Source organism: Ambystoma mexicanum, chromosome 6p, assembly GCF_040938575.1.
Source record: "Ambystoma mexicanum isolate Mex_15411 chromosome 6p, UKY_AmexF1_1, whole genome shotgun sequence".
Classification (NCBI taxonomy): Eukaryota; Metazoa; Chordata; class Amphibia; order Caudata; family Ambystomatidae; genus Ambystoma; species Ambystoma mexicanum.
The window spans coordinates 912,503,898-912,520,045 of NC_090935.1; positions in this window are offsets into that span (position 1 = coordinate 912,503,898).

Here is a 16,148-nt window from a genome sequence, read left to right on the forward strand (position 1 = left end):
GCTAACCAGTCGAGTGTTCTGCCCTTATCGTGGGTGGGTTCGAAGATGCGTTGCTGGAATGCTATGTTGGCGAGTGTGGTGGCAACTTCACTAGCCATGTAGTCCTTAGGATCAGGGAGGCCAAGATTAAGGTCTCCTAATAACAGCACCTGACATGTTTTTGCGACATTTGGTGGGATTCTGTCAAGAGGGAGCAACATTAGAAGGGGGGTCCCAAAATATTGTAAAGGCTTATAAATGTGGTGCCATTTGACAAATCTACACAAAGGTCTGCAAAAAGATTATAGATCTAGATTTAGTTGTTTTTGTAAAGTCTGAATGGATTTTGTCAAGTGGGGGCTAGGTTATATAACGATTGTATGTGCATACATTTGACATTTTTGAAAAAATCAAACATGGGTGGGTTTCCAGCAAACTTGCGTAAGGAGCATTGTCAAGGACCTACAAGCATGGTTTTGCAAATGTGCCAGTGTTTTATTATTTGACAAGTGTCAAAATGTAGCTACACAAAAATAGCAGTATACCTTTGACTGAGCGGTAGCCTGTGGCCATGGGAAGTGGCTAGATTGTCCGGGTCATGAAATAAGGTCATGATCCGGACAATCTGGCTACTGGCCATGACCACAAGGGACCAAACATAGGATTAAAGTGGCCATGTCCACCTGGAACTGGCTTTGTGGTAAAGTTATTCGAAATTAGGATAGATCTGAAAGGGAAGAAAAATGTGCTCATGGTAATATGGTCATAGGGTTCTCTTTTTCACAAAGAGGGGCTCTGTATGGAACCCTCGCCTTCCCTTGGTGGCCATCTTGGAAAAGGATTTTCCTTCCTACACCGGGACACCACAGGTTCCCGGCATAGGAAGAAAAATCCTCTTTTTTAGCACCTTGGGTTCCCGCTTTGGGATTCTAGGGTGCTAATGGCTTTCATCCCCCATTTCAGGGGCTGGAATGGGGGGATAATGGTCCAGAGACCTCATTATCTACCCTTGCTTCGCTTGGGCCGATAACGTGGGCTGCTGGGCCGTTATCCACCGTTCCAGTCCCTGGAACGGAGGATGAACACCACAATATTTCCATTAGCATAACACAAAATGCAAATGGAAATGTTGGAAAATCTTATTGCGTCTATGTACTTTACTGAGAAATATAAAGTAGATGGAGTCTATACATGTTTTTTCAGTTCTATTTTTTAACTGTGAAAGGTGGTTCCTAAAGGAATATGTCTTTTGTTGTTTTTGGATGTATTTGTTTTGGCAGGATATCTGAGAACGAAAGGTAGGGAGGGAAATGAGGGAATAGGAACTAAACACTAATATGAAGGGGTAGGTGGACAAGGGAAAATGTTGCGCGTGTGTTATTTCTAAGGTAGGGGGCAATGTTTCTCACGCTCCTTGATTACAGCAGTGGTGGTGGCTCTTAGGGAAGAGGGATGGCATTAGCTGATGCTATTTTATGATAAAAAGCAGTTTTGCTAAAAGTATCTACTGTGTAGTAGATTGTTAATGGATAATGAGTAGGAATAGGTGTTGGAGCTGTGCAAGGGACATTTTGAAGTTGAAAGTTCATAGATCAGTAGAATATGCAGTTCTGAACTGTCCGCGAAGCAGAGATCTTAGCGTGAAGTGCGGACGGGTTCTCGGACACGTCATCATGCCGCACGCCAGCGTATGGTCATGTGGCACTGTCCACAAAGTCCGCTATGAAGTCTGATGTTCGTAGACGTCCCCAGATGCAAAACTAGCTGAAATAGTTACAAAAAGTGTATAAAAGTGTTAAAAATGATTCTAGAAGGTGGGGAAATGGCAGAGTTTTAAGGTGACACTTTGTAAATTGGACACAAATATTGCTATATTGGGTAAGTATGATATTAGTAAGTTGTAGGAAAATAGCATGCACTGGTAAAAACCTATGAAATTCAATGAAAAAACTTTGTTAAGGGGACGTTATGGTTAAGTTGCACTAATAAAAACCTTTGAAATTCACTGAAAAATACTTTGTTAAAGGTACATTATGGTTAAGTTGCAGTAATAAAACCCCATGAAATTCAATGAAAAAACTTTGTTAAAGGGACGTTATGGTTAAGTTGCACTAATAAAAACCTATGAAATTCAATGAAAAAACTTTGTTAAAGAGACGTTATGGCTAAGTTGCGCTACTAAAAACCTATGAAATTCAGTAAGAAAACATTGTTAAAAGGACGTTATGGTTACAAGTAAAATCGAAAAACCTCTGAAATTCACCAGTTATGGTAAGCTAAGCAACCATAAATCACGCCACCACTGTGCACTGCTAAGACTAACACCCAGGACATCAAAGATGACATCACAAATATCATTGATGACATCACTGATGACATCACATGTGGATTTACTTTTCATACAAGGGTTTGTGAGTGTAATGTTGGCAAAAAAGTATCAGGGATTATCGGGAGATGTGTAATAAACTACATACTTCATTACGCAATGTAGTGTTCTAAAGAACATTCCATTGCAGTGTTCTTTCTGGTACAGGAACCTACTCATACAGAAATGTAGGTATTGGCTGCAGCATAAACCATAGAGGTGCAATAGTTGTAATTTTCCAAAGCTATATAATAAAACGGTGAATGTTTCTGTATCAGACTTTTCCGTACCGTGAAACATGTACTAAGTAGCTAATAATGCATCACTTACTACATATTTCTACTAATACACACAAAACATAAATAGACTACAATGCATACAAATATGGGGCTTTTATATGGAGAGTAAAGTAAGCAAACACGAGGCAGTATCATTAGCAACAGTGTATAATCTACATTATTGTATTCACGCACAAAAATGATCACTGTGTTTCAGGCCTGCTTCTTCCCCTATATATCTACATCATAAGATGCGATTAAACTCTAAGGAAAGTAGTGTGAGAACATGTGAGAATAGCAACATCTATAAATGTAATATCTTTTGAATGTTAAGTTTCTGACCGTCAGTAAATAAAACCACCTGGCCTAGATATGGCAGTGAACAAAAAAGAAGGGGCTAGACATGTGATGTCATCAGTGATGTCATCAATGATATTTGTGATGTCATCTTTGATATCCTGGGTGTTAGTCTTAGCAGTGCACAGTGGTGGCACGAGTTACGGTTGCTTAGCTTACCATAACTGGTGCATTTCAGGGTTTTTTCTATTTTACTTGTAACCATAACGTCCTTTTAACAATGTTTTTTTACTGAATTTCATAGGTTTTTAGTAGCACAACTTAACCATAACGTCCCTTTAACAAAGTTTTTTCACTGAATTTCATATATATATATATATATATAGGGTTCCTGCTACTAACCCTGCAAAACGCTTCTCAATAAGCATATTCTCTTTTCAACCACTCTAGCAAATACCATGTATTGCAGCATTCATGACCTGCTCACATGAAGCAGCAAATAATTAGAATGCTCTACGTTTTACAAATATTTCTTTTGAGAAGCAATTCGATGAAAGTAAAAAAATGCATATGAGTATTTATAGCAGCACTGAGTCACTTTTCCTAAAAGAAAGGAAAAGCAGATAAAATAGATGGGTAGGCCATTTATAAGTGGCACTTAGTGTGACCCATATGCTGGCAGTACATGCATACAACCCCACATCACCCATTCAAATCTATAGGTGCTTATTAAGGCTTGATTTTTTTCCTTTGCATTCTGTCACTTCCAATTCCACTTTTCCCATTATAAAACTCAAACTACAAACAAGTCCCAGAATGCAAAGAAAAAAACAGGACTGGACTTGAAGATTCAAAACTGTGACATGTATATCAAATAAACATATAAAATGCTGTGCATTTCAAAATATTTGTTTTTGGAAGCATTTTGAAGAAAGTTTAAAAAATGCATATGTGCATTTATAGCAGCACTGTATCACTTTTTCATAAAAGAAAGTAACAGCACATAACACAGATTTGTTGACCATTTTTAATTGGCACTCAGTGCGTGCAAGTTTAATATATTGACAGTACATTTATACTTCCTAACATAACCCATTCCAATCTTTAGCTGCTTATGAAGTCCTCATTTTTTCTCTACAATCTGGGACTTGTACTCCAACTTTTATAATGGGAAAAGTGGAACTACAAGTCCCAGAATGCAAACAGAAAATTTAGGACTACATAAACATCTACAGATTAGAATGCATCATGTTGGCAACTATGCATACACTCCCAACATATTAAACTTCCACACACCAACTGCCATTTAAAAGCGTACTACAAATGTTTTCCATCAACTTTTCTTCTCTTTTACAAAACATTACACATAGAGCTTCTATAAATGCACATATGCATTTCTTAACTTTCATGAAAATGCTCCTAAAAACAAACATTTTTAGAAGTCCAACAAGTTCATTAACTGTTGTTTCCAACAACTCCTCCTACCTTCATAGATAACAACCTTGCTTACTAAAAGTACTTCACCATTACCACATATCCCTACTAACTTTCTTTTAAAAATACAGGAAAGAGCACATTGTCGTATATAAAAATCGAAAAAAGAATACCCGTCACATTCTACAAAGCCAGTACATTAATGTACCATGTATATGTATGTTATTACAACAGCACAGTTCCACCATATATTATCCCAGACTACTCTTTTTGAACCAACATTTCTTTCACTCTAACTCATTATACTGCACCATTCACACTCTTCCTACTACCATCTAAACACCACCATTGCAACACCCACTGTTTTCCTGAAAATGTTCCTACTGATTCAATCACACCACCGCTCCCTTACTCACTAACCCAATGCCATTGCATCTCTACAGACTCTTACTATCACAACTTTCCCAACCACACCTCATAAGCCACCTCACCATCAAACAGCACAGTATTAAGCTCTCCAATCACACCCACACACCCATTCACAATACATGCATATACATTGTAGAACTTTCAAACCCAAACTTCAACAGATACAACAAAATGCCTACTAAAAAGCAACTCCATAGAAAAGAAAGGAAAAATATAGCAGATAATAATAAAACCATCTACCTCTAAAACAATTTATAGAAAACAATAAAACAAAAGAGCTAGTAACCTCATTCAACAAAACTAAACCACCCAGGACTAAAAAAAGTAAGACCCCTCTTGCAAAAACGAAAAGTAAAAAAATATGTACAAAGAAAAGCAGACCTACTAACAAACCTAAGACTGTATCTGCCAGTGTTAACGTTGTCACGGTAAAGCAATCCAAAACATGTATGTTACAAAAAATGTTCCACCATAGAGTTCTTCACGATCTTATGAAAACAGCTGAAAAGTCACGATATACCCACAAAAACTAGCCCAGGAGATTAATCCTCAAAGCTCTAATTGACAGCACTTTTCTACTCAAGTGGAAATTGTTTATATTGATTTTAAACAGAATGTAACCACTAACTAAATTAATCAATACTTTACAAAAAGTACTTCTAAACATGTGCAGTGTCAATATAGAGACATTTTCAAACTTCTGTGATGGTGAATGGATTCACATAAGCAGCACAGAACCATATTTCAATGATGAAACGTATAAACAAGAACAACAAAAAACAATAGCCATAGACAAAAATAGTCGAGGGTATGAAATGGTAGAAGACACCATTATGAGAAAAGAATCTCTTATAGAAATAAACATCCTCAACAAATGTTTAACCAAATGCTCCTTTCTCCCAAACAAACCATCCAGTGTACAAATGGACATGCAGCTCAATGTGTAACATACGCCAACAATCCTTTAAATCTTTATGACAATTCCTCAATCACTATGTGAAACTAAAAGATACAAGTAGAATAAAAACTTTACAAACCATGGACTTCTGTCCAGTGCGCAGCCTCACTGGTCTGCGAGGACATTGATTAGCCTGCATTTCAGGACCTGCTTGAAAAAGCACCTTCCAACGCGCCCAACGGCTATTCGGAATCTTGTACATAGACTATACTATGCAAAAAGTCCTGGTCTAGGACTGCAACATTTAAATGACATTCTCTTACATAGAGCAGCCAAAGAACTGCTTCAAGAAATAGAGCACTTCCAAAGTAAATACTTTGGAAATTAAGTTGACTTAGAACATTCTGTAACTTCAGAATACACTACCAAAAACCTCACAAACACCAACGTCCTAACAAAGACATACAAAAAAGAAATAACTAATTTTCCAAACACATCTACTGAAATACCAGAACAAGTATGTGTCTGTTGTCAAGGAACTTTTTATAAAAGGAGCACAAAAATAATTGATATAGCCTAAGAAATAGAGTACAATAAGGAATCCCAATGGTTCCAATTAGCTTTATATCTAACAGCAGAAACTAAATACAAAATAACTGACCCCTCGATACTGCACCTACTGCAACACAAAGCTTGACAATAACCAAATACCATCACATGCTCTCACTAATAACATGCTAATATTCCCACTTCCAAAAGCTCTCCACCAACTTAACTTGTATGAGAGCATTATAATCCAAACAGTACAACCATTTCAAGCTATAATTCGCCTTCAACCGAAATCAGCTAAATTACCTCCATCCGAGTTACTAAAGGGCATCTATGGCAAAGTAGAATGTTTGTCATTATATCTCAAAGAAAATATAGAAACTCTATGAGTACAGCGACCAATAGATCAATCTTTGATTGTTCTAGATAATGGTGTACCAACAAAAGATAAAACAATTTGGCAACTACTAGTCGACTTAAACGAAGTTAGACAAGCCCTACAATATCTAAAAGAAAACAATGAATACTACAAAGATATAAACATAGAGGAAAACATAAGAGAAACCCCCCAAATAATTCAAGACTCACCAGCAACTGCCCAATTTGAACGTGTAGATCCTGTTACTGCAGCCAACATTTTAGACCAGTATACAATTCACCCACTACACTCCAAAGACACCATTGATGATGCATTAGAAACATATCAAATCCATCAAGCCAAGGGATCCCCAATGAGCATATGGGAAAAAGTATAGAAGCATGTTCTTTTCCTCTACTCTTTCCTACAGGAAATGGAGAAAGATATGATGAAAGCCTCACACGAATTAGTGCATCAGAATATCACTCTTTAAGAATGTATTCTGAAGACCCCACATTCAGACAACATGTCGAATACATTTTCCACCTCCTCTTCGAAAGTGAACTAGCAACTCTATAGTTTGAAGTTGCACACATATTACAAACAGGCTCTAACTTTTTAAACATGTCCTCTACCCAACTGATTCAAAAGATAAAAGACAAAGATGAAGTTTTACAGTCAAGTTTCACAAATCTCTTGGCAAACATGTGTAGTACAAAAGAATACTTGTTCCGATTCAAGCTGATGTACATTGCACAACTTCTTACTCACTGCAAACCAAAATAAAGACAGAATAGATATAAAAACACCAGGAGAACTCTGTTCTCTTGACCCTGTCATTGTATCAAGATGCTTTCACCATCGCTTCATTGCCATGCTGCACTTTATCAGCAATCAAACTACCCCGCCGCTAGGAGAAGTGCAACACTTCTTTTGGAGAAAAGAATATCAATCCAGAGGAGCACCACAAATCCACATGCTTTTGTGGGTAAAAGATGCTCCTAATGTTTGCCATGATAGTGATGCCTCTGTTTTACAGTTTATTGAAGAATACATTACTTGCGACATCCCTTCAGAAACCACAGATAGTGACCTACATACACAAATGTTACGCTTCCAAAAACATAGGTGTGGCAAAAACTGCTGACATAGATATAAAAATAAAGGCAAATACTATACTAAATGTTGCTTTGGCTTTCCTAGACCAGATTTCACAAAATGATAAGGAAATAGCTTGATGTCTTCTGTTAGACACAGCGTAAAAGGCAAGTCCCCTAAAAACACATACAACATTAAAAGGGATGAAGCATCTAAGTACTTCAATGATTACAATGCAATCATTCCCTTTCGCGGAATGCAAACATAGACATACAATACATTGCAGACAATTCCACTGCATTTGCAAGATATATCAAGGTCTAGCTCACCAAAGCTGAGAAAGCAGAGCTAAAAGACCTCTGGGATGACATATCATCTGACAAAACACTATCACAAAAACTGTACAGTTTCGGTGTAAAATTGTTCCCTATAGAGAATGAGGGTGCTACGAAGCCGCAGACCGTTTAACAAGTACAGCCTTATATAGCAAATCAGAACACGTTGTCTGGCTGAACCATGGTCCAACTTCATCCTGTAAAAAGAGTACTGAAATCTTACCAAGAGATAGAAACCATAGCCACAAATGATCCCAACAGCCAAGCTATTTTAAAAAACAATTGAATTGACACATACTACCCAAACAGAAGTACTGCTTTGGAGAACATGTGTCTGTATGACATTGCTCAAAACTACACCTGCAAAAACAATGTCACACCAAATGAGACAACTGCAAATATTCAGTCTCAACTTGTGAAAGAAGCCTATTGAAACTCACCACACCCTGTCTGTAAGTAATCAAATAAAGTTATCATTTAAGTCTCCACTACATAGAGAACTGTATTACATGATCCTACTCCAACTTTTTAAACCTTGGAGAAAAGAAGAAGAATTATTAAGTGACTATGGGCCTCATTACAAGTTTGCTGGTCTGGGATCTACGGTACCGGTAAGCTGGCCGGTACTGTAGTTCCCTGACTGGCAAACTACGGGTTCTGCTTGCGGGTGCCTTTTCGCCTTACCGGCACCCACGAGCAGAGCATATCGGATGCCAGTGCATCCGACCTCCCCATTCTGGCACCCACCAATGGGCAATTACTGGGTCCGGCAGCGCCGTAATGACTCTGTAATTTCCCATTCATGGGCGCCGGAAAAAATTGCAAGTTTGGCGGCAGCCTGCCGGTTTTACCAGAACGGCTGCCGCCAAACTTTTAAGGAGGCCCTGTGACACATTTGAAGCTGCATTCGAAGCTAATGAAAGCAGTATAACAAATGACAGTTTCAAACAATACAAAGAAATGTTAATGAACACCAACAAGAATTGGAGCCCAACTAGATAAAGACACTCCTGAGGGCAGTCAGCCTTCCCTTACAGGAAGCCAAGAACCACTTGGAGAACCACTCATTCTAAATGTAGCAGAAATAGCCATGACTGAGGTAGGAAATACCATGTATCAATATAAACAATCTGAGGAAGACTTGTCAGTGCTCGAATCACAGCTAAATGATGAACAACTCACCATTTATCTAGAAGTCACTCCAGAAATTGAACATGGTTTTAAACATGAAACTATAAACTGTAGCTGTAAAAATGATAAACCTCTGCTTATGTATGTAAGTGGTGAAGCTGGTTCTGGTAAAACTTTCTAAATTAAAATAATCAGCACATTTCTTTCTACAAAACTTAACAAACAACAACCTTTTGGCTGTAGTAACAGCCCCCACAGGTTTAGCTGCCTACAAGAAAGGAGGTGTAACTTTACACCGACTACTGCTAGTCCCAGTAGAACACCAAAAAGAATTAGAACACTACAAATTATCAGCAGAAGCTGCTACTGAAGTATGCAGAATTCTGAAACATGCTCCTGATAGATGAAGTAAGCATGGTTCCCAACCTCATGATGGCTTTAAATCATCTCAGAATGCAAGAAGCCCTAAAAACCAACTATGAAGAACTGTTTAGATGAAAACATGTTATTGTTTTCAGAGAGCTCCTACAGTTAACACCAGTAAAAGATCAACCTTTTTTCAAAACATTAGGACACAAATAATGCTGAAATACGCACAGCAGCATTGGAAATGTAAATCTCTGACAACATTTTCACTACAGAGAACTAACGCAAAACATGCACCAGTCTGCAGACTTCACCTATGCTAACATTTTAAAAAGCATTAAAACTGGTCTGCTAAAGATGCCAACTCCATCTTAAATTAAATAGTAGATTAATCCATGAGCTATATGGATGAAACACATCTGCTCCTGATGTCGTGGAACAATTAACTCAACAAAATTGAAAATGTATGTCCTTAATGAGATGTACTTATTTGTGACGAACTGAGCTAATGATTAATTTAGGGAATAATGAGCTTCTTTTCTTTTTAAATGTATGTATTTCCTTCTTTTTCCTTTGCATCCTTTGTTTGGCTCTGTTTCTTTTTCTTTCCCTTCTCTTTGTTTTTTTTCCCTCTCTTATTTCTTCTTCTCTTTCTTTCTCATTTTACTGTTTTGAATACTGGTATTTTTTCTTAATGTTTATGTTGTTCAAATTGTTTTCTTTATGTCTTCATGACAAGTTTTCTTTTTGACTTGAACACAATAAAAATGTATTTGTGAAAAGTTTTCTGTTTCACTATAACACAATAAAAAAAGAAATAAACAAATTGGCTGCACAATAGCACTTTTTCTTTGTTTCAAAGACATGTACGTACGCAGAGAACAATTTTCTCTATCTCTTGCATATGCTGTCACTATTCACAAATCACAATGTCTAACCCTAGAGCAAGCATAGATTGACATTGGCAACACCGTCTTTAAAGAAGATATGAGTAGCACTTTCACATCTGCGCAGACTCAATGGTCTATTCCTAGTTAACTTTGATGCAAACAAAGTCAACGCTGACATTCCTTGCATCCTGGACTACAACAGGCTGCATGCACTATACAATCCCCCATCTAGATATGTACCCTGTACTTCAAAAAATGAAACCTTTAAAAAGAGAACTAATACAAACAGAATCTATAACAGATCTCCCAGCAATATTGCTAAAGAAACAATGGCCAACTCCTTCTGCATCTAAGACTACAACCACAAAACTGTCTAGTGCAAAGTCAACCTCATGTTCATCATAAACCAAAGACACAAATGTCTCTTCTCCAGAAAAATCTGCAGGCCCATCAAATGATCCATAAAAGAAATCTCTGGTCCATTTAAATTCAGCAACACAACTGGAGTAAATTGTTATGCTAATGTAACAATCAATCTTCTTTTTCTATTGCTACAACTGTTCACAACATTTACTTAAACGGTTCGGACCAGTTGTGTTTGCAAATGCTCAAACTTCATAGAAATGTCACAAATAATCCTGACAACACTTACATTGTCTCAGGTATAAGGCAAGAATTGGTCTGCTGTGCAGGAATGGTAAGATTTACAATAAACACACAGGAATATCCACAAGAATTCCTAATGTACTTACTACAAATACTCCAAACCAAAAACATTCCTATAAATGAAATCTTCCAAATTTCATACACATGGAAACATGCACTCTCTGCAACCATGTTTCACAAGAGCACATCCCTAATGAACGATTTGTGTATGTATCCATACCATATTTTTAGATCCATTCCATTTCACAAGTTTCTGCTGAATGCAAATCATGGCATATTATGACCTTTTTGCAATTCAGACAATCGTTGCAGCATACAAATGAACTCACATAGCCAATATGTAATACTAATGCTTCTAAGGTACAATGCAGATGGTACCAAAAATAACTGTAAACATACAGGCTTCACTCACAACCAATTATCTCTTGGAAAGAAAATCTTCACAACAGTAGGTATAATATACCACACTGGTGCCACAACCACATCTTGACACTATATTGCATATATCAAAAAAAGAAGTGCTTGGTTTGAATGTAACAACACCCCTGTTACTCCAAAACATAGGTTACCAGCAAATCTAACAAATGTGTAGTTAATATTGCTTCAACCCAAATTTAGTCACTAAACTGTACCACAATGAACTCTTACAATACGCCAAGAGTATCTAACTACATACATAATAGTACAATAGTACTTTTAAAAGTCAATATAGTTTGAATACGCCAACAGGTATCTAACTACTTAAAAAATATCCTCCTTTGCAAAACACTTCAAATATGCCAATACTACAAAGCATCTTCTAAACTCAAATGTAGTTAGAAAACACGAACAGCTATCTAACTATTTTAAGCATTCCCTTAATCACAACATACTTCAAACAAAGATACTATCACACTTACACTCACATAATTGTAATTGTTTTATTTAATCCAGTATGGATTTTTTTCCCAATGACCCAATGATTATTTAATTTCAATTCAACAGCAGTTTTTCATAAACTATTGTTGTACCAAACATAGTACTTAAAATGTACTGTTTATGAGGTTCTAAAAAAGTAAATGCATATGTAAAGTTGGATACAATTAAAGCTTTTAAACTATCCAGCTTAACAAATTAAACTTTTTTTCCACAGAAATGAACCAGAGATTCCATCTTCATAATGCTATGGAACTAAATGTGGGATGTATTAACCCACTTATGCTCTGCCCTGTGGCATCACTGTGTGCTGATGGTGCCAGAATTATCAAAATGGCTGCAAAACCCCTATACGCGCCAAAACCTATGGAAATTGCGCCTTACAAAATGAAAAGATGGCCGCCAAATCTACCATGCATGTTGTCAGTGGTGGAACGGAGACCTCACTGCTGAAACATGTCACTGGGCTTCACAACAAGTAAAAATGGAGACTGCAGGAAAAGCAGTGTTTTGCTGAAAGGAATCCAGAATCTTGTTTTCAAATCTTTTCCTTGGTTGCTGAAAATACAGAATGCCGGTCCAAAACACCATCAAACATTCAATATTCTTTCTGGGTGTTACTAGTCACTTACTTCAAAAAATCATTATGAACATTCAATGTCATGAATAGCGGAATTTGTCATCAAAACATTCACAGCAAATGTGCCTGCCTGTGAAATCTGTCAAAATCTGGGTGTAGTACCAGCGGCCGCCTGTATGACAGCTGCCAGTAGACCGCATCATAACGATTTAAACTTGTACCATTGAAATCTAACGTCTGAAAACTAAGTGACCTGTTATTGAGAGTAACCTAGGTTGTAACTATTTAAATCCCATGGTTTAGAAGCTGGAATAAGTGTTCTAGCTTCTTGTTTGAAAATTGCAAGTTTGTTTTAAACCAAGAAAAAAAATGTAACAAAATGACATTGAATTTAGGCTGCCTCAAAGCCACCCAATCAGTATGATAGCTTCCCCCCATGAAGGCCAGGAAATCACACATCTGTGAGGATTATATATGGGGAGGAGATCTTGGGCTACAGGGGAAGAGGACAATGGACTTCCTTTGGCTGAAAGGATATGCAGAGTGTGAAGAGTCATAAACGGCCTCTCCCAGAAGGAAGGGGCGGAGATTGCTTCTGAGCTGCCAGAAGGAGAAGGAGAAGGAGGCAGGGACACACCACCATTTGCTGTTTAACAAAGGCAAAAGTACATTTTTCAGCAGACTGATGAATTACTGTGTAAAATTGTGAAAAATATGTCAACAACAGATTTGTTAATGTGATTTCTGGATGCACGGTTTAAGAGATGCTAGAACTCTGTGAGATGTTCTGGGAAGTAGTAGCGGAAAATATCATTTTACACCAAATGTATTTATGCCAAAAGCACGAAACTTCATACTCTTATGCACATATGCAATGCGCACAATTGTACAAATTATTGGATAAACTAGATACTGGGCCTCATTACACGGTAGGCGGTGAGCCATGGCGCTATTAGCGCCATGGCTCATGCCGGTAAAATACCGGCACCGCCTTGGCGGAAAGGGGATTTACCGCCCCATTCCAAGGTTGGAGGGGCGGTAAATCCCCTTTCCGCCATTGCCCTTCCCCATTCCCATTTCTGCCCCATAGGGCTCTATGGAAATGGGGAAGGCGCTAATTACGGCACCGCAATTTTGCGGTGCCGTAATTAGCTCCGCGGTCCCTTAGCGGGTTGGATTTTAACGCCTGCAAGAAGCAGGCGTTAAATCCTCCAACCCGCAAAGGGACCTCGTAGTACGGCGGTAAGGGTTAACGGTCACCGTTGCCATTAACGGTGACCGTTAACCCTTACCGCCGTCCGTGTAATGAGGCCCATTGTGTTTTGGCCAAAAAGGGCAGAATTCTGTCAAAAGCAGACACAAGACCCGACAGCGATGAGTTTTGGAAGAGTATCTGCCACAGAAAATATGTGATTTTTATATGTTATTGTTATAAAGATTGCACACATGTAAATATGTATTATACCAAAATTAGATTTTATGTTCAAAGAGACAAGGAGAGGATTCTCTGGCTCATAAACCCACATCATCATGGTGACACGCTGGTTTCTCCTCCAATCAAGGGAGAGAAGAGACTCTAGCCATTCGTCTGCCTAAGGGGCGCGCTTAGGATAATCTAACACACACCCCCTTTAGCACATGCATAAAAAGAGACAGCTGAGGACTTAGAAAGACACACAGATTCACCCACTATCCTGATCCTGGCTAACCACCCTGAAACAGAACCATCCATATTCCTTGCTCCTGACTTCAGAAACTTGGCAAGCAGAAAGGCCCATACCATTAGTTGAACCATTTTCAACTGGGCCTTGAATTTCAAAAACCAGAAAGAATCCCACAAAATCTAAGGGGAACAAAGGAAACAGCCAGGCTGTGCTGTAACTGCTTTCCTGCTAAAAGAATCATTACCCAAACCAAAAGATCCCATCCAGTTGTGCTGTGCTGTGACCAGCGAACCATTGCAGACCCGATCCAGTCCTGTTCCGAGCTGTGACCAGAACCATTGCAGATCCAGTCCAATCTGGTGTGCCCAGCAGTCTGTCCCAGAACCAGAATTCTTGACCAGAATCCCTGACCAGAATCCCTGAGGTTCCATTTGAAACCCAGATAGTGAGTATTTATAGATAGGACTGTGTCACTAGCGTATGTACTGTCCATAGTAATCCCCTTATCCAAATCCATCCTATCTTGTCTTCAGAACCTGCATTGTTAGAAATCCTTTTGAATTGCCTGAACTCTCTATCTTATCCCTACTATCTTCCTTCTGTACTAGTATTGTTAAAAATATCTTTGCGCTGATATATTTCATCTGAAGAAGGCAAGCTCCTCGGCAGGCACCCTGATCCAGTGGCTGTGCTACCGTGCGGTATTTGCTTCTTCATAGACATCCCCTAGTATAAGAAATCCCCTTTATCTTTTAAAAGCATTTCCCTGTTTTCCCTTTCTTGCGCCTATCTCATAAAAACAACCTCCACTAAAACGTCCATAACTTTCTCAATTTTCATGATAGAAATGCAATTTCAACTTCTGCGTGTAGCTTACATCCACAGCTTCCCGCATCTCAAATCCATATAATTTTACCGCAATCGCAAGAAAAGTTTGCCACAAATTTTGTCTTAGGAAATTTCTATAATGTGTAAAACAGCTTTTCATTGCACCTGACCTCAGTTTTAACTTTTTGCATTGCTTATTAGTGTCCAATCATTGCTAGTGTTTTTCTGCAACTACCTAAAGTGGCTCCCATTAGAATTTAAACCATTTCAGCAATTTAGAGTTTTACCCAATCCATTCTCAGGTAACTTTAAAACCATTTTGACAGTTTGCCAATCAATTCTGTTTCTCTCATGTGTTGCTGGGGGGAAATTGGGATTGATATTTTGTTGGAATTCTGCCTTCCTTAATACCTGCTCTCTCTCCTTTTATCTCTTTATATTGTATATTGGGGGGTCGAGGGGTGCACAGGGGGAAATAGTAGCCACATTACCATTTGATTGAACACACACATGCAAAAGTATTAATTCTGTGCTGCATTGTTTTTGCTCACTGTTACTCCTTGTGATTAAAGAGATTGCTTAGTGTTACATCACCCCATTGGTGATTATTGCATACCCATTAAACATAGTGTGATTAAAATTGTGAAATATAAATAAATATTTTAACTTTGCAAACCAGCCTGATTCCTGGTTCAGTGTGACCAGGGGGGTTCCAAGAGAGGGGCATGATATACGTGGTACATCTTTCAGAATAAAAGAACTTTTAGACACAAATAAATAAGGGTTTCAGTTGTGCATTGCACGCTAGGCGTTGACTTAGGTGAAGTGCCAGATGGAAATCATTTACAGATTGGGGGCTCATCATGAGATCCTGAATTAGACATACCACTTGTGACAGTTTAATACAGCGTGCTAACTGACAGGGTACATAAACCCTGTTGGGCTACCACACTGTGCTACACTGTGAAAACACCCTTCAATAGAAACACTCTAAGGAGTTGGCCTTTTTTACAAAAATAAAATAACTCCTGTAAGTCAGAAAGGAAATTAATATTTCCGGAATGGCGTCCCCAGTAGAAGTTAATATG